Genomic DNA, 27,071 nt, shown 5'->3' on the forward strand with positions numbered 1-27,071 from the left:
CTGCCGAAGCCAGAGATCTCTCTGCAGCAGAAGGGGGAGTCATCCAAGGGAGGCGCTGGAGGCCCCATCGCAGAGACTCTGACAGCTAGGCTGGACTAAGCATTCAAAAGTACCCTGTCGGGAACTGTAGGCCTGACTTGACATAAGTAACTTGCCTCATTTCTTAGTGGGAAGGTGACTGGAAGGTTAAGTTGTAAACAGGGGCTCGACAAACAGTCTGCTGGAGTCAGGCTGTCTGTGCTAGCTAAAATAAGCAGCAACTCCCTGATGCTGGTGGCTACGGACTAGATAAACCTGGAAGGTAAAGATCAGGTTCCAGCACATGGAGGGAGCATGTCATACAGGGACTGGTTCCTGCCAAGTAACCCGTTCCGTCCCAAACAGTGCAATGTGACGTGTAGCAAACGCAGTGGAAAGTGTACATGGATATAACGGGAAAAGGTTGTCTGTGTAACTCTGGATGCGTGGCCTGCCCCATGCCCCCCCCTCGGCGTGAGTCTGATCACCTCCGCGTAGCTTTGCTGTGTGCCAAAGAAAGGAAGCCAAGGGATGAAATCCAGAGGCAAAGGGAGCGTTTGGAAGCCCAGAGAACTGGACGACGTGTTCTCCCGGAACTGGTCGAGGCGCTCTGCACAGGCCGCATGGGAAAGGTCTCAGAGGGAATCCCAACAGGAGCATCCTCCCTTGGCAGGGGGATGGGCTAGGTGACCTTCTCCAGTGTCCATGATCCAAACCCTCCGAGGTGCTACGCACCTGAACCCCAAGAAGCCAAGAGGAGCAGTCCAGCAATGGGAGCTGCAGGTTCTCCGCAGCTTGAGGCGTTCCAGGACCCGGCATGTCGTATTGCCAGCCGGGGCTAACAAGGGGCAGATAGTGTCCTTGGACGGGACCCTCCATGGGCAGATCTCCACCTCCCCACGTGAAGTGGGGTGAGCCACCCTAGCAGCTGTGTTCGGGCCCCTTCTCCGAGACCCCCAGTGAGAGGAATGGGCAGGGTGGGGCTCGGGGAATGCTCCTCATCCCCTCCCTCACCCCACACCAACAGCAGAGGAAGTGAACACAGCCAGGGCCTGGATAAAGTATCCCATGGCGCCTGGGGGTCCCCCCTTGCCAGGGAGCTGTGGGTCCGAGCTGATGCAGAGGCCCCGGAGCTCTGCTCACTGGATCCCAGAGATCTGCCCAGGCCTCGGCTTTGTGGGCTGGACCCTGGCCCGTTCTGCGGGGTCCATGGGGGTGGTGGGGCACAGACCCCCGCAATGGAAGCTGCAAGGTGGGAAACTCCGTCTCCTGGCTCCATTTTCAGACTCCTCACGCCGCAGTAACAGCCTGGCCACCCCAAGGCCCGTGAGCTGCTCCCATGGCAGTCAGTGGGAGTCCCGCTAATGATTGCCATGGAGAGGGGCAGGCCCCAAGATAATCGGGTCACTGCTCAGTCACTCAGTGCCCAGCAATGTACAGAGAGCTCCAGACTGGGAGAGGAGGGAGTCTAGCAAGGGACTCACAGAGCAACGGAAGCAGCTCCTCCGAGCTAATGGTAAGCGCCCTGTGGGACAGTTATCAGCTCTGCACAATAACGCAATGCAGGGAGCAGGGGCGAGTGGCTCCTTTGTAGCAAAAGTACGGTCTGGTGGTGAAGGCACTGGGCAGGGACTCCGGTGATATAGGGTCAATTTGCAGCTCTGCCACAGACTCCCTGTGTAGCCTTAGGCAAGTCACTAAATCACTTTGTGCCTCAGTTTTCCCATCTGTAAAATGGGGATAATTCTTCTTTTGTCTGTCTTGCCTATTTAGACTGTAAGGTCCAGAACTTCAAAAGGTATTTAGGCACCATTGATTTCAATGGGAGTTAGGCAGCTAAATACCTTTGAAGAACTGGGCCTAAATCCTTTGGGGCTGGGACTCTATGTTTGTACAGCACCTAGCACAATGGGGCTCCAATCTCAGTTAGGGTTCTACTGTAGTATAGATAACTAATAACAACAGAGGATTAAAAAACACCCAACCGGAATGATAACTGGAATGCCAGCTACAGAGCAAAGAAAGAAGATTAATGGGGAGAAAATAAATCTGGCAGAGAATTACTTAATTTAGTACATTTGAAACCCAATTATTATTTCTTTAAAAATAGAATTTGCTAAAACAACTTCCAGCCTTCCATTTTTTTCCACTGCATAATAAAGTAATTAGTAATTTGTGTCACTCCTGTAATTTTTCTGCTCGGTATAATCACAAGTGGTGACACAGTTCCACAGCACATGCTTTAAAAAAATAAAGAGAGGGAAAAAATCAGAGCTGGCATTTGAACCATTTCAAAATAAGTAATAAGCATTTTGGTTCTTCCAAGTGATGCTTGTGTCAATCACAGTAATGTATTAATTACAGAAATCCTGCATGATGGAGCAGCAGCAGGGAAAAATTACTGGGGGACAGATTCTGATCTTGTCTCTGGCCGTGTAAATCCCACAGTCATTGCACAGAAACTGACGCTGCATTTACACCAGAACAGGGGAGGCAAGGGTTTATGATCGGTGCTACAGGAGTACACATTGGCCAGCTCTAATGGAGATCAGGGCCCCATTGTGCCAGGTGCTAAGACAGAAGGATTTACACTCCAAACAGACAAAGGAAGGATTATTCTAGTTATACAGACAGGTAACTGACAGGAGTCCACCTCACCCAAATTCCTACACGAGACTGTGGCAGAGGTAAGAATTGAACTGAGATCAGCTCGGCACCTAGTCTAGGGCCTTAACCACAAGGTGAGACCTGGAGTTGAAAATGTCTTGATTGAAAAGGCTACTGTCGTCTCTCTATAGACAGAGCTAGCACAAGCAAAGGAATTGCAGCTTTCCCTCTCCAATCCACTCCTATACCTCAGCTCTGGTCTGGAGAACCCACTTCTGGCACACTGTCTGCATTAGCTTAGCCTCTGGCTTATATGCTAAGGTGGGATCTGTTATGCTCTTCCATCCACCAAGAGGAAATACGTGTCCAGACTTTTTATTTACATGGAGAAAACAACTAAACAAGAAAGAGTAAAAATCACGTCTCCATGAAAGAGCACAGTGAGCGTGTCTCCTCTGTAACAGTCAGCTCTGAACCCAAAATGGCCAGCAGTCGCTGCACACGGTAGGGTCTGCCAAACTGAAAGGTGTGCTACGCAGAAACTGGGAGGATGATTAAATATTGTTTAAATCCTTGGAATTTAGAAGATTTGGATTCAACCCCTGTGTGAACTTTTGCAAGTCACTTCCCCTGTCTCTCTCTCTCTCTCTCTCTGTGCCTTAGTTTCCCTAGTTGGACAATAGCTATAATCATTCTTACCTTCTTTTGGGAAGAGCTTTTAAGATCTACACCTGAAACTCTGCTTGTAAGAGAGCATGGGGATCTGAGCCATGTGCACAGGTCCCAGTGCGCCTTGGCCCTTTAAAACTAGCTGTCAAAGAGCACCTGATTAGGATCCAGCACCTCGCCAGCAGGAAGCTAGATGTAAGGCTTCCTGCCTCTCAGACAAAGCCAGGAGACCTGCTCTGGCCCTTCCATAATAGCCATGAAAGGCTACTAAAAGGGAAGGGTGAGTCCTCTCTCCACCCTTGGGTGGCTATTCCCCAGGGGTTTGATTTGTTCGGGTTTTGGAAATAAAGCAAACCCTGCAGAAAGGGATTTGAAGAGACCTGTAGCTGGGCCTGTATTTTCCCATCACCAGCCACTTAAACTCCCCTGCTCTGTTGACCTAAGTATTGCTAGAGGTAATGTGAGGCTAAATTCCTTAACAGCTGGGGCAGAACCATGACATAGGCCGTAGAATATGAACGTAGGACGGGAAGAACCGCTGGATCGCTGAGTCCAGGCCCCTGCTAACACAGGCAGCCCCATGATATAGTCACATTCATAAACTTATCAAGCAGCATCTTAACACTAGTTCGGATGTGTGCCTGCACTCTTTCCAGCTGCGAGGCTGTTCCAGAACCGGCTCCTCTGATGGTTAAAAACCCTCTTCTAATTTCCAGCCTAAATTTATTCCTGGGCAGTTTAGACCCCAGTAACCTAGAGAGAAACAGACATGACAGTTAAATAGCAATGCCCACCCCTGGCAAGAAGGGTGTCATCTGAGGTTGTGACTGCCTGGTGATGGGGACATCTCTTGTACCTACTGAGAACTGGGCTGAGATCACCACCCCTGCATCTCACATAGATTGCTGCTCAGAAATCACATTGTAATGGGAGCCACTTCCAATGTCTGCCAGGAAGACATCAAACTGGGGAAATGAGCGACAGGTCCTGTATCCTTCGAATGTCTAACTGGGGCTTGTCTTCATTGCAGAGTTAGCCCAGGCTCTTAGTGGGGTGTTGCCCTTAAACCCCCCCCCACCTATGAAGTCCTCTCCCCCGAGTCTGGGGTTTTATACCCAGACTAGCTGGCTTGTCTGGGGCTATAGACTGAACTCTGAGTGAGGCGTTCGTGCCCGATGTGCTGTGAGCATGCAGCTAAACCACTCAAGTGCTGCGAGTTCTTCCTTGCTTCCCATAATCCCCCATGTGTGCCCAGAAGGAGAGACATGTTCTCCCACCACTTACTGGGGAGGAATCACAGAGCAGCTCAGTTCACTGCCACGCAAAGGACCATGGGATGTGCCCGGGAAGTCCTAGCAACACTCAGACGGGAGGGTGGGGGAGTGCAGCACCAGTGCGGAGATGGTAGCTCAAACGGGGCCTTGCAATGCGGCTGCCTGCACCCAGGCGAGGCCAATCCAGGCACTGATCTCTCAAGTTAACTTGAAAGTGAAGACTGGGGAATTGAAAGTGATTGGAGAATATTCCAGAGCGGGAAGGAGCGCTGGGCACAGGGCTGGGAATCAGGGGATTTGGGCTGTATTTATAACTTTGCCACAAGAGAGCATAGACAGCCTCTGCGCCCCATCTAAATAACAGAGCAGGATCATTCCAGAAGACAGTAGGGAAGGAGCTGGACTATTACCCAGGCCCACGCACCGTATGCTGCTGTCTGTGGCATGCTGCTTCTTTTCAGAGCAGCAGTAAGGCGGGTCTCACGGCATGCGACACTGGGTGACAAAACCCCTGAATCAGAGGAGGTCCCATGCAGCATCTCTGCTCTCCTCCCATTGCGGACGAGAGTCCGAGCTTTGCCAGTGACTGAGTAGCAAGAACGGAACCCAGGAGTCCTGAGCCTTGGTTCCTTGTGCCAACCACTAGACTGAACTCTGAAGCCAGCCTGAACTCTGCACGGCAAATTATACATGTGACGTGAAGTGAAAACGATGTAGCATTGATTTAGGGGCAACATTTGTGATGTTTCACCGAGGGATGGGAAAGACAGGAGGGAAGCCAAGAGCAGTGCACATTGAACGGGGCAGGGAAAGGAACGCACACAGGGGGCCTGATCCCACCTCCACTGAAATCAACAGAAAGTTTGCCACTGAGTTCAACAGGAACAGGATCAGGTGGGAACTGTCCCTGTATCCGTACAAGGCTGCCTTTCACAAGATGCTGTATCTGCTCCCTGGAAACATGAGCCATCAGCCTTCCTGCATGTTCCACTGCTGATGTCTAGGCACAGCAAAAGTATCACATGTAACTACAGGGTCCTCACTAGCCATTTTTCTAGCTGCTGTGGATAAGTCACCTGCAATATGGAGCCTTCCAGAAAGCAAGGTCTAAGACAAAATCTGTTCTGCTGATGGAAGGCTTGGTACTGGATGTATTTCAGTTAGTGAGATCAGGGTTCTCGTGTGCTAGTCAATGTGTATGCGTGTAGTGAGGCACAGTCCCTGCCCCAAGGAGTCTACAGTCCAGGTAGACAAGGATGGGAGAGGAAATAGAAGCCCAAGGAGGAGAAGTGACTTCTCCAAGGTCACACAGCCGGTCAGTAACAGAGCTGGGACTGGAATCCAGGTGTCTTGAATCCCACTGTACTGCACCATGCTCTCTCTCATTAACGTCATTGTGCAAAGCCCTGAATCGGTTCATTTGGAAAATTGTTTTTTATTTAGGGCTCAATGTCATATATTGAAATTTGCATATAAAATGTATTTAAAAAGAAATGCACAGAAGAAATATTCACACCTATTTGTGTGAGTCGGGCAAATGCTTAGGAGGAAGATGTTGTCTCTCTCGCTATGGCACTTAATCTGCCACTAGACCAAAAACACCCTCCAAAACCAAAACAACACTCCTGTCCCCCCAAAAACCTCACAACAAAGTCTGGTTGTTTGGCTAACAAAGAGCAACTAACTCTGCCCTACATCAGAACAACCTGTGACAGTGTTATTTGTGTTCTCCTCAAAAACAAGGCTGCTTTTCTCTGGCTCAGCATTTCCACAGACTCCCTGTCCAGTGAGCCAACAACACAATTCAAATTGCAGGGCAAAGACATAGAGAATCACTCTTTGCTTTGTTACCTTCCAAATCTGGGGCTCCCTCTTTTCTGACATGGAAATTACCATTGTTTGGAGGATCTGATCTAAAATCATTGGGCTTGATTTAAAAAAAGGGTTGAGTACCCACAACTCCAGCTGAAGTCAAAGGGATGCTGGTTCTCAGCATCTCTGATGAACAGACCCCATGGACCCCCACCATGAACTCTGGTGCCACTGAATTCAAATGAGAGTTCTGCCATTGACTTTTATGGGGCCAGGATTTTCATCTCAGCTTTTCAAAGGTGCTCAGCCTCCAAATTGGAGTCATTTATCAGATGAGCTCTGCTCCTAGATAGGCAGCAGGATAAATGCCCGGCTTTTTCTAGCGTGCTCAGCACATTAGATACCAAGTGCATTTGCAGAGCTGGCCATAAGTGTCACAATGGAAGCAATCGGGTGGTGAGTCGTCCTTCCTGTGTCTACACAGGAGCAGTGTGCTTTCAAAAATGCTGATTCAGTCAAATCCAAACATTTCACAGGAACGTTTCTATTTCGACAAACCTTTTGAGGGGAAAGTATCAAAACGATTCGTTTCAACTGTCACATAGTAATATAATATAAAAATTGACTTTTTTATATTATAAAAGTCAAAGCAATAAAGTCAAAATGAAACACTTCATCAAAACGTTACAGGAATAATTTGTTTGGTGAAAAATTCTAGGCTTTTGACTTTTCCTTTTGATCCGGAATGTAGCCAAATTTCAAAATCTCAGAATTTCCTGTGGGATGGAAATTCCATTTTCCAACCAGCGCTAGAGCTGAGCACTGACAAATCGGTCCATGAGTGTCTCACGTTTGTGATGCATTTGAGATGGACATTGGCCTTGTCTGCATGAGAAACTTGCACTGGTTTAATTCAAAGTGTGCTTTTTAAGCCAGTGCAAAAGGCTGTATGTAATGTTCTTATTTGGATTTCAGCCACGTTTATTTCAGCTTAGATGAAGTCTATTAAGGATTGGTTTAAGCTAAGCCAGTCTTAAAATAAAATCAGATTGTGCACATGGGGGTTTGCACTGGTTTAACTAAAGCAGTTTAGAAACAGAACTGGTGCAACTTTCTCATGTAGACAAAACCTTGGCATGAAATCCTAGCATCAGTGACTAGCTTTGCCATTGAGTTCAATGTAGGGAAGCATCGATCTTTAGTTACTAGACTGTCATGCGGTCTTGACGTTAGTATATTTTGACTTTAGTATGGCTTTTCATACTGTCTTGCATGACAGAACAAGGAGCAGTGGTCTCAAGTTGCAGTGGGGGAGGTCTAGGTTGGATATTAGGAAAAAGTTTTTCACTAGGATGGTGGTGAAGAACTGGAATGGGTTACTTAGGGAGATGGTGGAATCTCCATCTTTAGAGGTTTTTAAGCTGCGGCTTGACAAAGCCCTGCCTGGGATGGTTTAGCTGAGGTTAGTTCTGTTTTGAGCAGGGGGTTGGACTAGATGACCTCCTGAGGTCCCTTCCAACTCTAATATTCTATGACTCTACCTCAAAAATAAACTAGGGAAATACACCTAGATGGAGCTACCATAAGGTGGGTGCATAACTGGTTAGAAAACCATTCCCAGAGAGTAGTTCAGTGGTCCACAGGCAAGCTGGAAGGGCATATTGAGTGGGGTCCCACAGGGATCAATTCTGGGTCCGGTTCTGTTCAATATCTTCATCATTGGTTTAGATAATGGCAAACTTAATAAGTTTGTAGATGATGCCAAGCTGGGAGGGGTTGAAAGTGCTTTGGAGGATAGGATTAAAATTCAAAATGATATGGGCAAACTGGAGAACTGGTCTGAAGTAAATAGGATGAAATTCAATAAGGACAAATGCAAAGTACTCCATTGAGGAAGAAACAATCAGATGCACACATACAAAATGGGAAATGACTTCCTAGGAAGGAGTACTGCGGAAAGGGACCTGGAGGCCACAGTGGATCACAAGCTAAATATGAGTCAACAGTGTAACACTGTCTCAAAAGACACAAATATCATTCCCAGATATATTAGCAGGAGTGTTGAAAGCAAAACACAAGAAGTAATTCTTCCTCTCTACTCCACACTGATTAGGCCTCCACTGGAGTATTGTGTCCAGTTCTGGGCGTCACACTTCAGTAAAGACGTGGACAAATTGGAGAAAGTGCAGAGGAGAGCAACAAAAATGATTCAAGGTCTAGCAAACACGAGCTATGAGGGAAGGTTGAAAAACTGGGTTTGTTTAGTCTAGCGAAGAGAAGACTGAGAGGGGCCATGATAACAGTTTTCATGTACATAGAAGGTTGTTACAAGGAGGAGGGAGAAAAATTGTTCTCCCTAACCTCTGAGGATAGGACAAGAAGCAATGGGCTTAAATTGCAGCAAGGGAGGTTTAGGTTGGACATTAGGAAAAGCTTCCTAACTGTCAGGGTAGTTAAACACTGGAATAAATTGCCTGAGGAGGTTGTGGAATCTCCGTCACTGGAGATTTTTAAGAGCAGGTTAGACAAACACCTGTCAGGGATGGTCTAGATGATACTTAGTCCTGACATGAATGCGGGGGACTGGACTAGACGACCTCTCGGGGTCCCTTCTAGTTCTACGATTCTATGCCTTTCCCCCTCCCTCAATAGTTTCAGAGCACAGGTACTGAGATGAGAACAAGCGCTCTCAAGAGAGACAGCGTTTTCTCCCAGGCTAACATCGCTCTAGCAGCTGTGACCAAACACCCATCAGTTAATCATGGCAGAGCAGAACCCTCTGTTTACAGAACTCTAACCACATCCATATCAATGCCATCTCTAATCCTTCTAAGTTGCTTTGCAGGACCTAATAAGGAATTCTGATGTCTTCATGCTGAAGGATTGTTCCCCTTCTCCCCCCAGTTTACGGCTCAAAAGCTGCTCCAGGCTCCCTCAGATGACGGCGTCTCGGAGCAGTCAATAAACAAAACTGGGTTGGTAGTTGGGGGACTGGAAACCACACCGAGTTTAAATGGCTTAGAAACTTGGCATGAACCACCCCGTCAGGAAAGGGACAGACGAGAGAGAGACCCGTGTACAATGAAACACTGATAAAGAGGATTGGAGACAACTGGAAGCAGTCAGGAGCCATTTGAAGCGGATAGAGACTTCACACGCAGCAGCAGGAGACCCATGAATCACTTTCTTCAGGTGTTTTCAATTCCAGTCCCATGGTGAGGCTGGCGTTTTCCCCCTTTCTTTTTAAAGTGCTTTTCTATTTCCAAATGACATTACAGTTGTCAAAATATCTCTGCTAAATGAGATTTTCAATCTAACTCAGCGGCTGGCCAGGGGAGAGGAGTTTTTTAATCCATCTGGGCTGTGATGTCACCAAAAATCTGATATTACTTCTGCCCCCCTGTGAATTATGGACTTCCTGTTCATTTAAGTGTTGCCCGTCCTCCACCTCTGCCCCCTATCCTGTTTGTTTCACCCACCTTGTTGTAACCTGGACCCCTGTAGCCTACAAATGACTCTGTAAGTGGATTCCTGTATTAAAGTCAATGGCACTCAGTGACATGGAATCAATAGCAGGATTGTGGCGTTAGATTGTAAGCTCCTTGGGGCAGGGGCTGGCTTTTGAATGAAAATTTTTACAGCACCTCACACAGTGGGGATCTGATCTCAGCTGGAGCCCCTGAGGCACAACCCATAATTCTAGTAAGTTTAAAGGGACACAACTCAAATTCTAGACAATGTAAAAAGGAGTTAAAAGTGACTTAAGCTGCCCGAGTCCCCCTGCAAAGTTCATAGCTTTACCACCGTGTTGTCTGGTTGGACCAGATACCATGTTGTCTGGTTCTAAGACATTTTTTCCCTCCCCTGTTGCTGTTTGAAAGGCCTGGCACACTAAGGAGAAATGACTGCTCAGGGGAAACAATCACCTGAATACCACACCAAGCACTGACAAATGCACGAATCAGCTGAAAAAAATAGAAAACATTTTCCCCTCCCCCAAAACCAGAAGACACTGACAGCTGCCTTGGAGAGGATTAGATTAGAGAGAAATCCCAGACAAAAACATATACAAATAAGGCATCTAAACTGGGGGGGGTTTCGGTCCATAACCTGGGTTTTGGGATAAAAAATTGTTGGAAAAAGTAATTTGCTTTCCACCAAAAACTTTGATTTTTTGTTGAAAAACAGAATGCCCCCAAACCAACTGAGAACGGACAGATCTGGATTCTGAAAAGCTACCATGGTGCTTCATAGGAGTTGCAGTTCAGGTGCCTCAACTCCCATTCTCCTTCGTGGGCTAGGCTCTGTAACGTGCAGCTGCGAACTCCCAGAGCTGTGAACTATGGGGTTACCTCACTTTCTCAGCAAGGGAGTTTTGCTGCCACACCCATCTGTCTTCCTCACCAGCAAACTCCTCCAAGCTTTCCTGGCCCAAACCTTGCCTAGCAGGTAACAATCAGCAACCTCCAGCCCCCGAACTCCTCAGAGATGTTGCTCTGCATTGCCCAGCCCCTATCACTGTGCAGTGGCAGATGATATTAAGTTCGCTGCTCCGTTGAAGTGTCACTACCTCACAGTTTAGTAATTAACCTGGGGTAAATACACCCTCCCCTTCAAACACAGCACTGAATTGGTTTATAGTAAAAGTAAAGCAAGTTCTAAGCTAACAAAGGAGCATGCATTCAGTGATACCAAGTAAAAGAGATAAAAGGCAGAGATCATTACAAGCAAATAAGAGTGAAAATACACATCTAAAGGTCAAAAACTTAATTTAGCAAGACAATATTTGTTCAAGAGGGTTTCTCTCACCCCAGTCTCTTTCCCAGCTTTTTACTGGCCAGTCTGGCCAGTACCCCTCACAGAGATCAAAGGGCATGGTTTCTTTGTCTCTGTAAGGTGAAGGATAAAGATGGAGCCTCTCTCAGTTCCTTATATTCCCAAAGGGATGTCTTTGTCAGGAAGCTTGGGATTCAGTCTTCTGTGTCTCTCTGGGGTGCAGGAGCCATATTAATTCTCTGTGCCTCGAGTTCCAGCATCAACTTACCCACAGGAAAACCTGGGGGAGGGGGAGGAGTTGAGACAAGTGCAGGTTGCCTCTGTGGCTGGTGCCAGAGCTATATCTACTCCAGTTCCCCGTTCACGTCCCCATCTGTACTGCCTAGCCCTATGGCTCCCCTCTCACCCATGGACAGGCTCTCACAGCATGGGGAGGACACAGCTCTGCAGGCAGCACTCCCAGAACAAGATCTGCTTTCTCCCTTCCTCTCTGCTCTTCTCCTATTAATACCAATATATTGGAGTTTCTCCAGCCAGCTGCAGAACTCCAGCTCACGTCCGATCACCCCTTGTATACAAACACACACACACAGCAAAGCCAAGCAAGCAGTTCCCTTTCATCAGCACCACATGGGAACAGTAAGGAGAAGAAATTAAGCTGCAGAGAGTCAATTTCAACACAATTTTATGGGGAAAAAGAAAAGCCACCTACTTTCTGCAAGTGCATCTTTTATCTGGGACTGCTTTAATTAATATTCATTGGCTTAGATGTGCATCCCCCCGCCCCCTCTTCTACATTAGTCAGTGCTCAATTCCTCCTCTGATGTATGGGTCATCAGAAGCAGAGCATAAAGTCCTGAGCTTGCACTTTCTTATACATCAAGATGCTATTCAGCTGCCTTTCCCAGCCGAGTTTATAAATGGCTGGCAAAGTTCTGCTATTACCTGCCACTAATGGACTGGAGGAGCAGGGGGAAGGAACAAGGAACTGGCCCCGGGAATGTATTAGTGGTGCTGGTGGGTGTGTCAACATGTAGCTTGTTTCTGGTTGTCGGCAGCTGTCTGCACTGTGCTGGGGTTTATTGGAAGAAAGCCTAGCTAACAGCAAGGACCCCCAGGAAAGTGGAGCTGTGGTTTTCCTGGTGGGAGGTTGCACTAGAAACCCCACCCCACCCATTCCCTGCAGAGGGGGAAGCTACCCAGGAGCCAGGAAAGCCCAACAAGGGGGCAAAGCTGAGTCTTCTCAGCCAAAACTGCAACCTGTCCCTAGTGAAGCTGAAGGGGGTGGCCTTATGGGGAAGGCAGACAGCTAGGCTTGAGGAGATCTGGGTTTGTTTCTTAGCTGTGCCACACACTGCTGGTATGACCTTAGGAAGTCACTCCCTCTCAGTGCCCCATCTCTGAAACAGGGCTAGTTCCTCTTTCTTTCTTTCTTTCTTTCTTTCTTTCTTTCTTTCTTTCTTTCTTTCTTTCTCCCCTCCCTCAAAACAACACACCAAACACTACACAGCAGTGCCAGGCTTGGCAGCACCCATATTCTCTCTTTCCCTTCTCTAGCTCTGAGACCAACCCAGAGCTATATATACAGACCTTAGCTCCGCCCATGGGGAGGAGCTTATTCCATAAATTGCCTGTCCTCCATTTTGATTGTCTTTTTTCTCCCTAGCACACCTGGCTCTTAGCACCCTGAGTTCACTTTACAAAACCCAGTGAAAGAGAGAGGGCAGGGATATGGGGAAATGCTGGGATAGAGTCTGTGCTGTCTGTTCACACTGCCTCCTCTGAGATTGGCAAGTGAATTGGCTGGAGGGAAGGAATGGAGCCAGCCCTATGCTGAGTGATGGGTGGAGAGTGGACATGTTGGTCCTACCTGGCTCAAGGAGAGGAACTCCTTCCCACCCCCACCAGTTTGTGCTCTGAAGCACTAAACATGGGAGCGTGCAGTGCTCACTGTGCTTTCCTCTTTGTTGCTTGGCTCTGCAGTGGGGCTGAATGCTCTGTCCGAGGGAGATTACCAGATTCTCTATGGGCAGGGTCAAGCCCTGTCCCCTCTCATTGGGGTATTTATTTTTAGCTTTAGTGCTTTGAGATCAGCACCGATCTCAATCATTGGATTAAAATGTTGAACCGGGAGGGTCATTAACTGCTGGAAAAAACTTCTGGAGGGTCATGGTGGCCTTTCCGTCACCAGCAAATTTTAAATCAAGATTGGAAGTTTTTCCAAAAATCTCTAGTTCAGAGGGAGTGTTTCAGGGACAGTCTAGGGCCAGTGTTATACGTGAGGTCAGATCCCCTGAGCACATTCCTGTCAGACTCCATCTCCCTCCTTCTGACTGCCATGGTCAGTTTTAGAATGAGTCACCAGGAAGACTGTTGCTGTGTCTTCTGGGCTGCCACCTGGGTCTCTGCCCCCCGCTGAACCCTGGAGAAGGGACATCCGGAACAGAGCCATGTTACACATACTCTGTGGTTGTGTCTTCAGTGACGGCCGATGCCGGGCACACCTCAGGAATATTTACAGCACACCCTAGTGAACGGAGCATGCCCTCGGCTGGTGGGCAGCTGGTGCTTTGAAGTGTAATGCCCTGGCCCATTACGTGTGGGCCTGTCTCCTTCCCCCAGCTAGCACTGCTGACTGCACCCTCAAAGGATGCGGTGTTCTACCTCCGCTCCTGGGGGACAGGCATGTGCTCTTGATACTGACAGTCCCTGGGCCAAGCCTTGTCTGTGTGCAGTCTCTACCTCATTACAGACGTGCACAGCAACATGGCACAAGTAAACCTATCCTGTGGACTTCAAGTAGGCAGCGGAGGGGAAGGCTGGTGCAGTGGTTAGGGTCTATCCTGTGACTTGGGAGGCCAGGGTTCGTTTCCCGGCTCTGCCACAGACTCCTCACTTAGCCTCTCTGTGCCTCAGTTCCCCCAGCTGTAAACTGGGGATAACAGCACCCATAGGGGTTTCGTGAGGATAAGTACGTTAGTGATTTTGAGGTGCTCAGAAACGACAGTAACAGTGGTCGTAGAAGTGCCTAGGAGATAGAAAATAATCCTCCCAGTTACAAGCTGGTCAGTACATGGGTGCTGACACCTCTTACAAAAAGTGCAAGTGGATCTTTAATACCTGGGCCCTAAGTTTTATGTCTCTTCCGGAAGGCGGATTTACTTGGGATCCAAAAGGCAGCCACTCGCCACTGACCCTCCATGATTCCTGCAGCAAGGGAATTGCGAAGGCTGCCTACCACCAGCCCCTTCTTCCCCATGCTCCCCAGATCTCAGCGGCAAGAGTATTAGCCTTTCATTTCAGCAGCTTCTCCTCGTGCGATTGGTGCTGCTGTTCACATGTAGAGCGTACAATAATCCAACGTCTGTGCGCTCCTTCCGAGTAGCAAGGATTATTTCAACACCAGCCTGGTGGAAAATGATATCAAGGAGGGGTGGGCGAAGAAAATGAGGGACAGAACTACAGGGAGATATGTATTTTTTTAAGAGTATGAAATAGCTGCAGGCAATTGGCTTTGTTCTTCCCCCAGAGCTGTCACTGCCAGCTCCCAGGATGAGAGAGGAACTTAGATCAGGGAGGCAGTGAAAGGTTTGTCCCCATCTCAGATTGCTTTTGTCAGCGCTCCCCTTTAAAAGGACGAGAAGAAAGAGGAGAGTTTTTGGTGGCACCTCGTGAATTCTTCAGGTGGAATCGACCTTCAGCAGGAGGGCCTGGGTTGGCAGCCCTGCCTGCAACCGTGCTAACGCCTCAAAGGTCTGGCTGACTGCAAAACTCAGTCAGGCTGCTGCTGTTTGAGGAAGGAGTATCTGGCTCCACTGCACAAGAAGCCCAGGCTTTCCGTCAAGGTTGAGCCCACGCCCCACTTCTGTCCACACGCAGCTTAGTCTGCCTTGGGTCAGCAAACTACTCAGGACCCAGATCCTAGGACCCTGCGAGAGGGGTGGGTCAGAGCCCAAGCCCCACTGTGACTTGGGTCCGACCCCCGTCATTTTGCTGTGTGGACGCAGCTCAAGCCGCGGAACTGAGTCAGAAGGTCTGTGTGGTGCAGCATGGATGTGTTAGTGTGGCTGTGGGGCCCGGGTCCAGCAATTGTAAACCCTGGTGTACAATGCAGTGTGGACACGCAGGCACGTGCGGGAAGCACAAGCCCAGGTCTCCCAGGCCTTGGTTCACAATGCATTGTGGATGCTCACGCACGGGTTTGGAAACATGGAGCCCACAACTCCAGGTCTGACAGACCCGGGCTGAGAGTGCAGTGTAAATGTACATGAGAGAGCTCTGCTGGCTTTGCCCTAAGTGTGCAACCCAGGCTGCCCAGTCACTGGTGTGCGGCACGTGCTGCAGAGTTACCTAAAGACTCAGGCTCCGTTTCTGGCTCTCACTTATAGCTGGTTTACATTACCGACTCCAGCAGAGACTCCCCTGATTTATATCATCCAAACTGATAGCAGAATCAAGCTTCCAGACCCCAGCCAGCTGTAGGGCGTCCGGCTGCTGGGTGCAAACTGGTAGCACTCTGCCCCTCCCAACTTGCGATCACTTCCCCCTGCTAGGAGCAGGAACAGCTCCTCTGAAATTCCTGGCAGCGAGGAATTTGTCCCAAGATACTTACTGAGAGCCAGAGCGATCCTGGCTCGTGGGAATGTTTGCGATTTAGAGACATTTTCCTATCCTAATGATCTTTTGCAAACGGACAAACTGAACAAATTATTTTCAAAATGTTTTCTGGTTTTACCCTTTTCTTTCTTTTTCTAACATTTTATTAGTAGCCATTAAATCCAGTTCAGACTGGAAAGTCGTTTCAAAGCAAACAACTGAAACTGGTTGGGGAATTGAGAAACTCCCCCACCCCCAACCTCTTTTTCGAGTCCAGAGATTTGTCTAAAGTTTCTGTTTGGACAAATGGGCTCTTTTTTTTTTTTGTTGTGAAAATACATTTTGGCTAAAAATCCCCAACCGTCTGTAACGTAAACGAGGACACAAAGCAACAGCCAGTCAGGTCTTTGTGTGCAATACCCTTTACGCTGTACCCCGGGTGCAATCTCATGTGCTGTGCCTGGGACTACTCGCCGAGGAAGGCACTACCTGTGGTGAGTAAGTGTGGCAGATTGTACAGGATGAACAGAGCAAGAGCAATGTACCTTGTTACTATAACACTGAACTCCTATATTAACTAAGGCACCAACCAGTCAGCATTAAGTGAAATGAACCCACTCGCAATCACTCCTACGTTAACTCATTGTCTCAGAGGTGAGGCTAGGAGTCAGGCAGACTTATTTGGCTCTGTATCTTCTGGCCAATGCAGGAATTTGCAATGTATTTCCAGTGAAATTCAGGGCAGCAGCACAAGCCATTTCAAACAGAATACGTTTTCCCTGAAAGCCTCATTGGCAACAGGTTACCATGGGAACTCAGTCCACTCTCCAGCCAAACATGTGAATGAACTGTTATTGTTTGTTTTTTTTTAAATTGACCCCTGCTATCTATGATTAAATGACATTGTACTGCAATGGCCTTCCTCTTGTAGCTTCATGTCACTGCCCTCTAGTGAATGAAATCGGAATTGCTCCTCTGTGTGTCATAGGTCCTCTACTGCTATTGGAGATTCCCATTCATTCAATTAGCCAGGTGATTCCAGTTCCACCCCTGCTGTTGCTGTTAGGTCCTGAATACCTGTGTCATGAAGCAGGAGAAGAACCATGAAGTTGTCTTGTTGTAGTGTGATACAGGAGTTGACACCTGACCCAGTGGCGGTTACAACCCAGAGAGGAAGGAAAAACCAACAGCATCGAGCAACTGATCTGGGGTGTGTGGGTGTGTGTTGTGAATGAGCCTGCATTGAACTATAATAGCTCCTGCAATGTACAGAGTTGCTCCTCAGGGAGGGGGTAACAAATTGAAGATGCAATAAATCACACCGGAAGAGCAGAGCATTTTGCAAGTGGCCATCAGGAAGACCCACCTGTCAATAGCAGATAAGACTTGAATGGAGCTCGGCAGCTCCCATGACATCTGTGGGTGCAGCGTGAGTTGAACCCAGACAAATGGAGGCTCGTACGTCTGGGGGAAAGTAATCCAAACTGCAGTGAAATGCTTGGGCCAAAAGACGAGACGCTAGTAGTCAGCTTGCCATGTGATACGGCAGCAAAATAGAAGCTAATGCCATAGTGGTCTGTATGCCATACACAGTGGTGCCGTGTTAGGGAACAGGGAGAGCTGGGATATCGGGACCCCTGGCTGTCTCTGTATCTACGCTCGTGTTCCTGGCGTTTCATAGGGAGTTATAAATGTATACAGTGCTGAAGTAGCAGGAGATCTGGATGATCCAGTCTGCGTTTAAGGGCGCAGTAGAGGAATAACGGCACTCGTTAAGGAACAGCAACCGTGACCCTGCTCAGCAGCTGAGGAGGAAGGCTGGAGTCACCCAGGCTGAAGTGGTGACTTATTCCATGTTGCATCCCAGAGGGTTGCACCCTCTGGACGAGCAGGTGGGGCTACTACTGCAGCCCTCCCATGGAGGTCACTGCTGGGTGGGGACAGCTTTAAATCACACCTGCCACTGCTGGAGACGGCCACGGAGTGGTTTGAATGGACCCATTCCCCTTGGGCTCTAGCCATGCCACTTTTTGGACCACGCTGATCTCTCTGGTGAAGGGGAGGTTGTGGCCACGTTCCCGGGCTGCAGCCCACGTCTCGACTGACAATCTGCTCTCAGCAGGAGGGACTTGGTTAAAATCTGGGCCAGTCTTCCCTAAGACACTCAAACCCCACCCACAAGAGGATATTAAGTGACGATGCACTCAACCAATGAAGCATGAGAAAGAGGCTTTAGGCCTGCAGGACAACTCTCATTGGCTGCTAAGTGATGCTGAGGGAGGAACACGGTGGCCACGCCCCACACGCTGACTATGCATTGGTTGGCAGCACAGTGACCTGGGGAGGTAACAGGGGATATAAGTGACTTCGTGCGTGTGGGAGAGCAGGAGATGTCTCCCTTTGGCGGCCGAGCCGAAGGACAGCACAAGGCAGCTACTCCTACTACACAGATCAGCCAGTAGAGTTCTCTTTTATCTCAAGCATTAGAAACCAGTTCTTTGGAGCTGGATTTACAGGGTTCTCATCTTAGCTGCCCGGGTATGTGTGAGCCACGGCTGTTGTCTACACCGCTCGGATTCCTTACAAGGGGGAGACCATAGCGGTTTGCAAATAGAAACACCAAGCCGGGAGTGGAATTGTTTCAGGTGGCACAACGTGGGATCAAGTTCCTCGCATTTACAGTGACTTGTTTTGAATTACGTGCCTTTTCTATCTCCCCATGACAGGTTAGCAGAGTGGGGAGGGCAATGTTTATGGCCTAGAGGTGCAAAGCAAAATGAGAACTAGTGAGCGAACAGTCCTTATTAACGCCTGTTAGAGATAAAGTTGCCCTCTAGTTAAAGCTATAGAGCCCTGTGTTGTTGGGTTGAGGATGCAACAGCTGCTTTCCTGCACCGTGCCATGAGGGACGGTGACTGTTTTCAGCGTTCAGCAGAGAAATTATGAGGCCCTTGTCTGGCATTAGTTGATACCACCGCTTGCAACCCATCCTAAATGTCATTGTCATTATGGCAATTGAAATAACACCACCCAGGGGAGGCATCCTTCTGCTTTGCTGAAGCCTTTTCAAGGGGAGTCCTGGGTTCTCTGGAAGTACGTTAGGGGACAAGTCGGCTGATGGTTAGACCCATTGATGAGGTCACCTTTTGGATTTTTGTGGGCATTGGGTAGCCTCCAAAAGCAGCTTTTGTTTCTGATGCTTGGTACATTTCATAGGAACCTCAGGTGTGACCTATTGCATTGCACCAGTGGTGCATCTGATCCGGCACGCTGACCAGAGATACCTCACTTCCAAGGAGCGCTTTAGGGCATGATTCTCCCTCTGCATTGCTCTAAGTGCACCATGCACACTCAACAGGATGGATATAGCTAATGGGACACAAGGTGAGACTGCCAGGAGATGTGGACAAGACCATCTGAGCAATGCGAATCCAGCTATAATGCTCCCATCACGGAAGGAGTCCATCTCTTGCTTCTTTTCCAAACTCACTTTCTCTAAAAGAGACAGCAACATACCAGACAACAAGTGCTTTATCTCCACTGGAGATCTTACTTCCAGAGAAGTGAAGTGGGGTCTGATCCAGCCCCACTGAAATCAATGGGATCCTTTTCATTGACTTAATGTGCTTTGGGTCAGGCCCATGGAATGCAGCCGCTCCAATGATGAAGCAGGGGATTTGGTCATGCTGGGGCAACGCTGTTTCTTTTAACTCTTGTATTTGGAACCTAGATCCCATGGTGTTTGGGCATACATAGATGCAGTAGGTAAGTAGGAGATGGATTAGATCCACCTAGCTAATTGTACAATGCTAGATATGGCAGGGAATGGAGGGGGGTCCTTCCTGACCTCCATGCTTTGCACCCTGAAGCATGAGATTTAAGTCCCATATTTCCTTTATACAGTGCACATACAAGTTCTGGGAGTTTTAGTTTATCTTTGCTGCCAGTGTTATCTTGAATATCTTGATCCTTTTAATGAAATTTAGAAGTGGAAACAGAATAGACATCATTGTGTTCATCCACCTATCTGCAGAGCACCAGCAAATGCTGGTTGACTCTGGGGACCTGTGGACCACCGTGTGGGAGCCACTGATTTAAAGAAATGCACAATGGATGTTATCAAGCTTGTCCATTTGGTGCAGTAATCTCTGAATAACCTCCTCACTAGATGCCATCTAAATTGAAGATATAATTCATTCTTTCTCCACAGCTGGCAAATTGTCCGTCCAATGATGTAAAATGATTCCTGAGATCATCTGAGATTAAACCAACTCTCATTCAAATTCCTTTCTCCCAAAAGTTAATTTTAACAGAAATGTCATCGTTAGAGAGAAACTGCCAGGGGTTGTTAGAATATTCCAGCCCAGAATATATTCTAACCTCTGTGTATCCTCCTCCTAAATCCACCCACCGCATCTTCCTCTGTGAACCTATGGGAATTTACAGGGCTGAGAAATACAGCACTGATTCCCAGCCCAGTAACTAGAGCTCTGGAATGTGAGTTGGGGGACTTGGGTTATATTGAATAGATTCATAGATTCCCAGGCCAGAAAGGACCATTGTGATCATCTGGTCTGACCCCTGATTAAACAGGCCATAGAACGTCCCCCAATGAGTTCCTAGAGCAGATCTATTAGAAAAACATCCAATCTTGATTTGAATACGGTCAGTGATGGAGAATAAATGACAACCCTTGGTAAATTTGTTCCAGGGCTAATTACTTTCCTTGTTAAAGTGACCTGTGATCTGCTGTGTAATTAGGGCAAGTCATTTCACCTCTGTGGGCCTCATCTTTTCAGCGTGAAGAGTCCCTCCTGGGGCTAATAATGCCTATCCACCTCCCAAGCACTGAAGCTCTTTCAATGACATGGCAGCTATTACCTAGGAATTCCTAATGCGGCGCTTTTCATCACAATGTTGATATACACAAAATTTTGCCCAACTCTGCTGGCTCTCCCGTTGCGACCTCAGGACTAGATAATTGTGTGCTGTGCCGGAGACCACAGCTTACAATCGTTCAAACAGCTAAGACGTGGTGCAGAAATTGGCTGCTTGAAAAGCAGTGCTTGGCGAAGGGGAGCATATAACACTCGTGCTCCACAGAGTCTGCTGGCACGCAGGTGGAATTGGAGGTATTGGTGTTGAACTATAAAGCACTAAATGGCTTGGGCCCAGAGTCTCACAGGTGTTTCGGTGTCTAACTCTCATTGATTCCAATGGGAGTTAAGCTCCTAAATACCATTGAGGAGCTGTACCTTGGTCCCTAAGTACTTCAGAGATCATAGAATCATAGAAGATTGGGGTTGGAAGAGACCTCAGGAGGTTATCTAGTCCATCCTCCGGCTCAAAGCAGGGCCAACCCCGACAGATGCCTCTGTCCCTCTTTGATACCCTGGCAATTGTCATCAGAGAGCTTCCAGCTAGTAACCTCTTGTTTGAAGCAGAAGGCGCTGCTGGTGGGGCATTCTGTCTGGGCAAGTCTGGAACTCACGGCTCCTTCATCTGCATCCCAAAGCCCAAGCACATTGACTTTCAGAGCACATTGCAAGGCTGAACTGTTTTTCTAAAGGGGGATGTGTGGAGGGACGCGAGGTGCTTAGATGTGGGGCATTCGTTCTAATATCTGTGACATGGTCCTTGTGTGTTATTGGGCTATGTATGTTATCCAGGCCTTGGGAAGAGTCCCTGGACATTCGAATCATTTGTATGAAGGAAATTCAACCTTAATTCCTCATATTTATCTATGGGCCTAGGTGCTTTTATGTAGCCAGCAGAACTCCCCGACACAATATATCACTGAAGACTTAGCAGGATTCAGAAAAGGATTTGGTGTTCATAAAGATTACAAGTACACCCAGAGTTACATTGGCAAAGGTTAATACAAAAGTTTGGAAGGGCTGTAAGCCCTCGTGCTGTGAGGCATAAATCAGCCTCTGGCTAATGGGGTTTAAGAGGAAACTTCCTGTGCGAACAGGTTACTCCATATGTGCTTGCACCTTCCTCTGAAGCATTCATAGATTCTAAGACCGGAAGGGACCATTAGACCATCTCCTGACCTCCTGTATAGCCCAGGCCATAAACTTTCATCCAGTTACTCCTGTGTTCACCCAATAACTTGTGTATGACTAAACCATATTTTCCAGAAAGACACCGAATCTCTGAGGCAAAGACACATAGGATGAGTTCCTGATCGACACCGGATTGCTATGTGGTACGGTAATGCAATCAACTAATAAATGCTACTACTAATAATAATCTGAAGACTTCAGTAATGCATCTTATACTAACCACTGTCAGGAGACAGGATACCAGACTAGATGGACTTCTGGGGCAATCCAGGCAATTGCTACGGTCCCAAATATGATCAGATTTTCCACCAGTCAGCACCATGTTGGCATGAATAGGTTGCGGGATAGAAACGTAACAGTCTTAATGGAAGAAATAAATTAGTAAAACTAATTAGTAAAAGAAAGAAATTAGTGAAACGAATGAATGACTTTTCTGGCTTTTTTAGCGCTTGTCCATACCCTCCCTGCTGATAACCATTAAGGAGGCATAGACAGCCATTTGGTTTTTTTTTAACTTGTGAGACCAAGAACAGTAGTGGCCATTACCCACGGAGATGGTCATAAAGAAGCCATGTGTGTCAAAGAGACTGGGACACTGAGCTATGAACTGCCAGTGCGTCTAACTGGAACCCTGGGGGCAGTCTGGTGACTTAGTTAATTAATCAAGTAGTCCGTGTCAAAATTAAACCAAGGTGGAGAAAGTCAATTAGCAGTACAGCAGCTAGTTAGGGGACATGTTTTTTAATGAGTTTTTTTTCCTTCCCTTTTTTTAGTTAAGATGTTCCAGACACAATGCTTTCCGGCTAATTGCAACTCACAGAGCCCTGGAAGGTCTTTCTCTGTAAATGGCTAAAAACTCTCTCTCTACACACGCATACACTCTGCTACATACACCCCAGTGCGCACCACTAAAACAAAGTGCTCTCTGTGTAAAACGCTGGAGCATTAAAAAGCCATTAATCACTGCTCTGTATTCCTTTCTGCTGGATGTTAATTTCAATTTACAGTCACCCATTCAGTTCCCCTTCAGCGGTGCGGCTGGCACAGTTCCTAAAAGCCAGGACAATGCAGAGAATGAGGGAGAAAGTCATATCAGGCAGACGGGGAGGAGCTGAGGTGCGGGGGCTCTCTTGGGATGCCTGCGTCCTTCCTCTCCCCTCTGTATTTACAGCTAGGATTTCGAGACGATGAGGATTTTAAAGTGACTGAGGGAGTCGATGACATTTCCCAACCGCTAAAAAAAAAAAAAAAAGCCATGATTAATCATGTCCTGGCCCCTGCAGTAACAATTATCATCATCTTAACAGTGCAGACTTCACTAACACTGAAGAGAGGAGAAGTTTGCCTGGTCTCCTGCCCAGTGCATTTCCATATTCTCGATAGATAACTATAGACAGCTGTGTAGACGGATTAGCTGGGACGTTGTGTAGGCAGAGGGATGACTAGAGAAATGCTCCGTGTTGGGAGTCTGGGGGAAGGACCATGGGTGTAGAAGTCAGGAATTCAACTGTCACGGTGATAGGGGCCTGGTGAGTACCTAGAGTGAACCTCAGCATCTTCCCTGGAGCAGACACTGGCCTATCGCTCTGGGCCTGATCCAAACTCCATTGGGAGCTTTCCATGGGCCTCAGCGGCCTGTGGATCAGGCCCTTTGGGTCAAATCTACCTCCACCGTGCCCAGTCCGACATAGCTGGGCTGGGCGCTGTGCATGAGGAGAGGAAGGGGGAGGGAGCCCCAGCACACGCTCAGGGAGCTGATCGGAAGAGGCAAATTGCTGGAGCAGTTTGTGAAGTTCCTATTAGGGCTTCTCTGCCACTCCTGGGACACACCCATGTCTCACCTCCACCTGCCCCCTCTCCACTGCCCTCCAGGGAGGCTCCCTGGAGCTAGGCTTCATGCCGCACAGCGAGTGCAGCACCCCGCTTCCACTGCCAGGAAACCAGCCGCACAGCCTGGGAAGGTTAGGTCTGCTTCTAACTCTCTGTGCCTCAGCTTCCCTAGACATAAGACCGGCACCAGCGCACTCTGCGCGGCTTCCACCGGCCTAGCTCCGTGTCTGCCTTAACATTTTCCTCCCACCAATGTAACTAGCCCGCTACCCCGTCTTCATAACTCCACCTCCCCGGGAGGCGTGGAGTCAGTGTCGATGCAGTTCGGTCAACGCAGTGTCAGTGTAGACGCCACGTTGCTTACATCGCCAGTTGCAGGCTCTCCGAAGACCTCCCACGACGCCTCAGGCTGCCGGGTCAATCGGTGCAAGCGCTGCTGGCGAGTTGGCGCACCGCTGGCACGAAGAGCAGAGCGCTGACACCCACAAGCGATGGAATTACGGCCGTGGCTCTTTGCTTTCTTCGGTCAGGCTAACTTAGTTTTGCAGTGTAGACACGGCCTACGTCCGTGCTGGTTTAACTCCAGCGGAGGAGCTCGGCCCAACCTCTTTGTGGTGAGGTGGTCGGGTCGGATGATGAAGGAGAAGCAGCAAGCACCGTCTGAGTCTGCCAAGCGAGTGACCCTGGTAGGGGACAGCAAAAACAACACCCTGTGACTTCTGTTTAACAAGAGGCTGCAGATTCCACCCCGGAGGCTGTTGTTTGTGGTGAACCCGCCCACCTGTAATTTCCCCGTGCCTATACAAGGTCTAATTTAAGCAATTAGCTCCCGAGAGGATGTTATTTGTGTGCTCGGCTCGGGCGCGGAATGGGCGGTGAGGATTCTGAAATCAGCAGGCTGGCCGGGGTGTGCGGTATGCGTGAGCGATAACAAGGGTCCCCTATTAGAGCTGACCTTTGCAGAAATGAAAGGGAAGAGAGCAGCAGCAGCAGCAGCAACAACACAATCAAGCCCGTGGAATGGATCTCTCCTTGCTAGGCCTACTCTCTGCTGCCCGCTTACTTATTTACTCTCTATTTATTTACGCGGGAGGCAAGGTGACCTTCCAAGCTGCTGCTTCTCATTTGAAGCCTATTCCTCCCGACTGCAGGTTGCATGCTAATTTGGGATTAGGCTCTGAAAGCGAATGTCTTACAGATGTCAATAGGGCCAGCGTGTGGCAAGGCCACAGAATAGGCAGCGTGGATGTGGTGGCTGCTGCCTCGAAGACTAGAGTTGGATTCTGCACAGGGAGCTGGACCCGTTGGGGTACGCCCTGGAGTGAGGGGGAGCAAGCCCTCTCCCCTCTGGTTGACAGACTTGGACTAGCAGGGCTTGCACTAGGGTTTTAAAAATAGCAGTGTAGACAGCACTTTGATCTCGCGACGCTAGCTGGAGCTCGGGTTCCGAAGCCCGCACCCCACCCTCTGCAGGGAGGGATGCTGTGTGTCTCGGGTTCTGGGCGTGTAGGGCTGGTGAGCAGTGCTTGATTCACCACCCTGGAGAGTAAAGACCTCAGAGCAGCTACAGCCCAGGCTGTGCAATGAGGGTGATTGATCATGCCGTAGTGCCTTCCGGCTCAGCCCTGCTGTACTCGGTACTGGATGGTCATGTAACAAAGAGGAGGCCCGTGCTCTGAAAGTGTGCCCCCGTGGCTAGAGCACTGGCCTGGGACTCAGAAGATCTGGCTTTTATTCATGGCTGTGTGGTGGGAGCCATGGCACATGATGTCCCCAGCTGTGCTTCCATTTCTGCATCTGTAGAATGGGGACAATTTACCTCCTTTGTGAATGTGCGATGCAGACTCTGGTCTAGAAAAGCAGGGTATTTTTAAGTATAATGCTCCGGACAACAGGTGGATACAGCAGACAGATGTGGGGAGTTCCCAGTCTCCTGCTTTGCCACAGTGCCTCAGGTGGCCCTGGATCAGAGGGGAGTTCATCCTCCAGAGGCCATTGAGGCCTTTGTCTCTTTGCTGAGGGTGCCAACTGTGAGTGCTGGCTTTTGGAGCGTGGAAACCTCGGAGCAAGGCTGAGATTCAGCAAAGGCCTCTAGATAAACATTGGAGGGAAAATGCTGCGTGTCGTTAGTACGGAGAGGCCAAAGGCTCTATGGCCCATGGTGCACTTGACAGGAAATGCCCCACATGTCTCTGGGCAAAGCAGCAGGTTCCTCTCACACAGAGCATGATGCAAAATGGTTAGTTTTAGTCTTTGCTGCAGACAGAGGGTGCTTCGCCCAGTTGCTTCCACCTGTCACTCGAGGTGTCTCTGCCGGTCCCCAAGGTGAGTCCACAGACCCCTGCAAACTCCAGCCCACCACAACGACAGCCACGAATGCCTCTGATCAAGCCCACTGGGGCTGTTCCAAGCAGCTGTGTTATTTATGGGATAATGAAACAGGGCTGGATTTCCCCGGCAGAAATCAATGGAGAGGATCAGATATCAAAATATTTATAACATTGCCAGAATCCCATCAAGGATTTGTATGTTGGTCATTCACTCAACCCCACTCACTGCTGGCAGCCGTATGTCTCAGGCTAGGACCTTGGAGCTAGGTCCGCACCCAAGCCACCCCATCAAGAAAACCCAAGTTGCTGCCGGACATGGTTAGTGAGTAGGTGATGCTCCTCCCAATGAGTCAATGGCCCAGCTTGGTCCCAGGGGGCCCTGGGCTGCCGTCTTTCAGATGGGATATAGAATCCAGTCCCTGACTGCTTGTGCCCAGCAAAGATTGCATGGCACTCTTCACAAGAAGTAACCACGATGTCCTGGCCAAATTCCAGTCTGGGGACTTTCATAAGTGTCCCAGATCATTTCAGTTGGATGCAGTTCTTCACTTTCTGTCTTCAACTAAGTCACACCTTATCAGCCTTGGGGCAGTGACTGACTTTTTGGTATTTTAGCTAAATAAGAGTGTTGCTCTGAGCTGTTAAGTAGCTGCTATATTTCACCCCAGGAGTGGCTGCCCTCCAGTAAGGGAGAAGTGACCCCTGCCTATATAACTTGTGTAGTCTGCAAATCTTGCTTCCATGGAAATGAAAAGGTGCAAATTTAAAAATAATAGAAACACTTTTTCACTCAAAGAAGTTGAATAAAACCAGACTTTTTCATGAAAATTGTCCAAAAAAAATTATGCAAAATTTTTTTATTGACATTTTCAAATATGTTGACCAGCTCTGTTTTTCACATAAAGCAGTTGGCCTGTGGAACTCACTTCTTCATGATGTCATTGAGACTAAGAATTTAACAGGAATTTAATCCAGACAAGGATTAGATATTTATATGTTTAACAAGACATATTAAATATTTGGAAGGGGGTATGAATCCTCATGCTTTAGGGCATAAGCCAGCTACTAACTACAGCAGGAGAGGAAGAAAC

The sequence above is a fragment of the Emydura macquarii genome, unplaced genomic scaffold (assembly GCF_026122565.2).
Source record: "Emydura macquarii macquarii isolate MOO-44397 ecotype Brisbane River unplaced genomic scaffold, CSIRO-AGI_Emac_v2 contig_3470, whole genome shotgun sequence".
NCBI lineage: Eukaryota > Metazoa > Chordata > Testudines > Chelidae > Emydura > Emydura macquarii.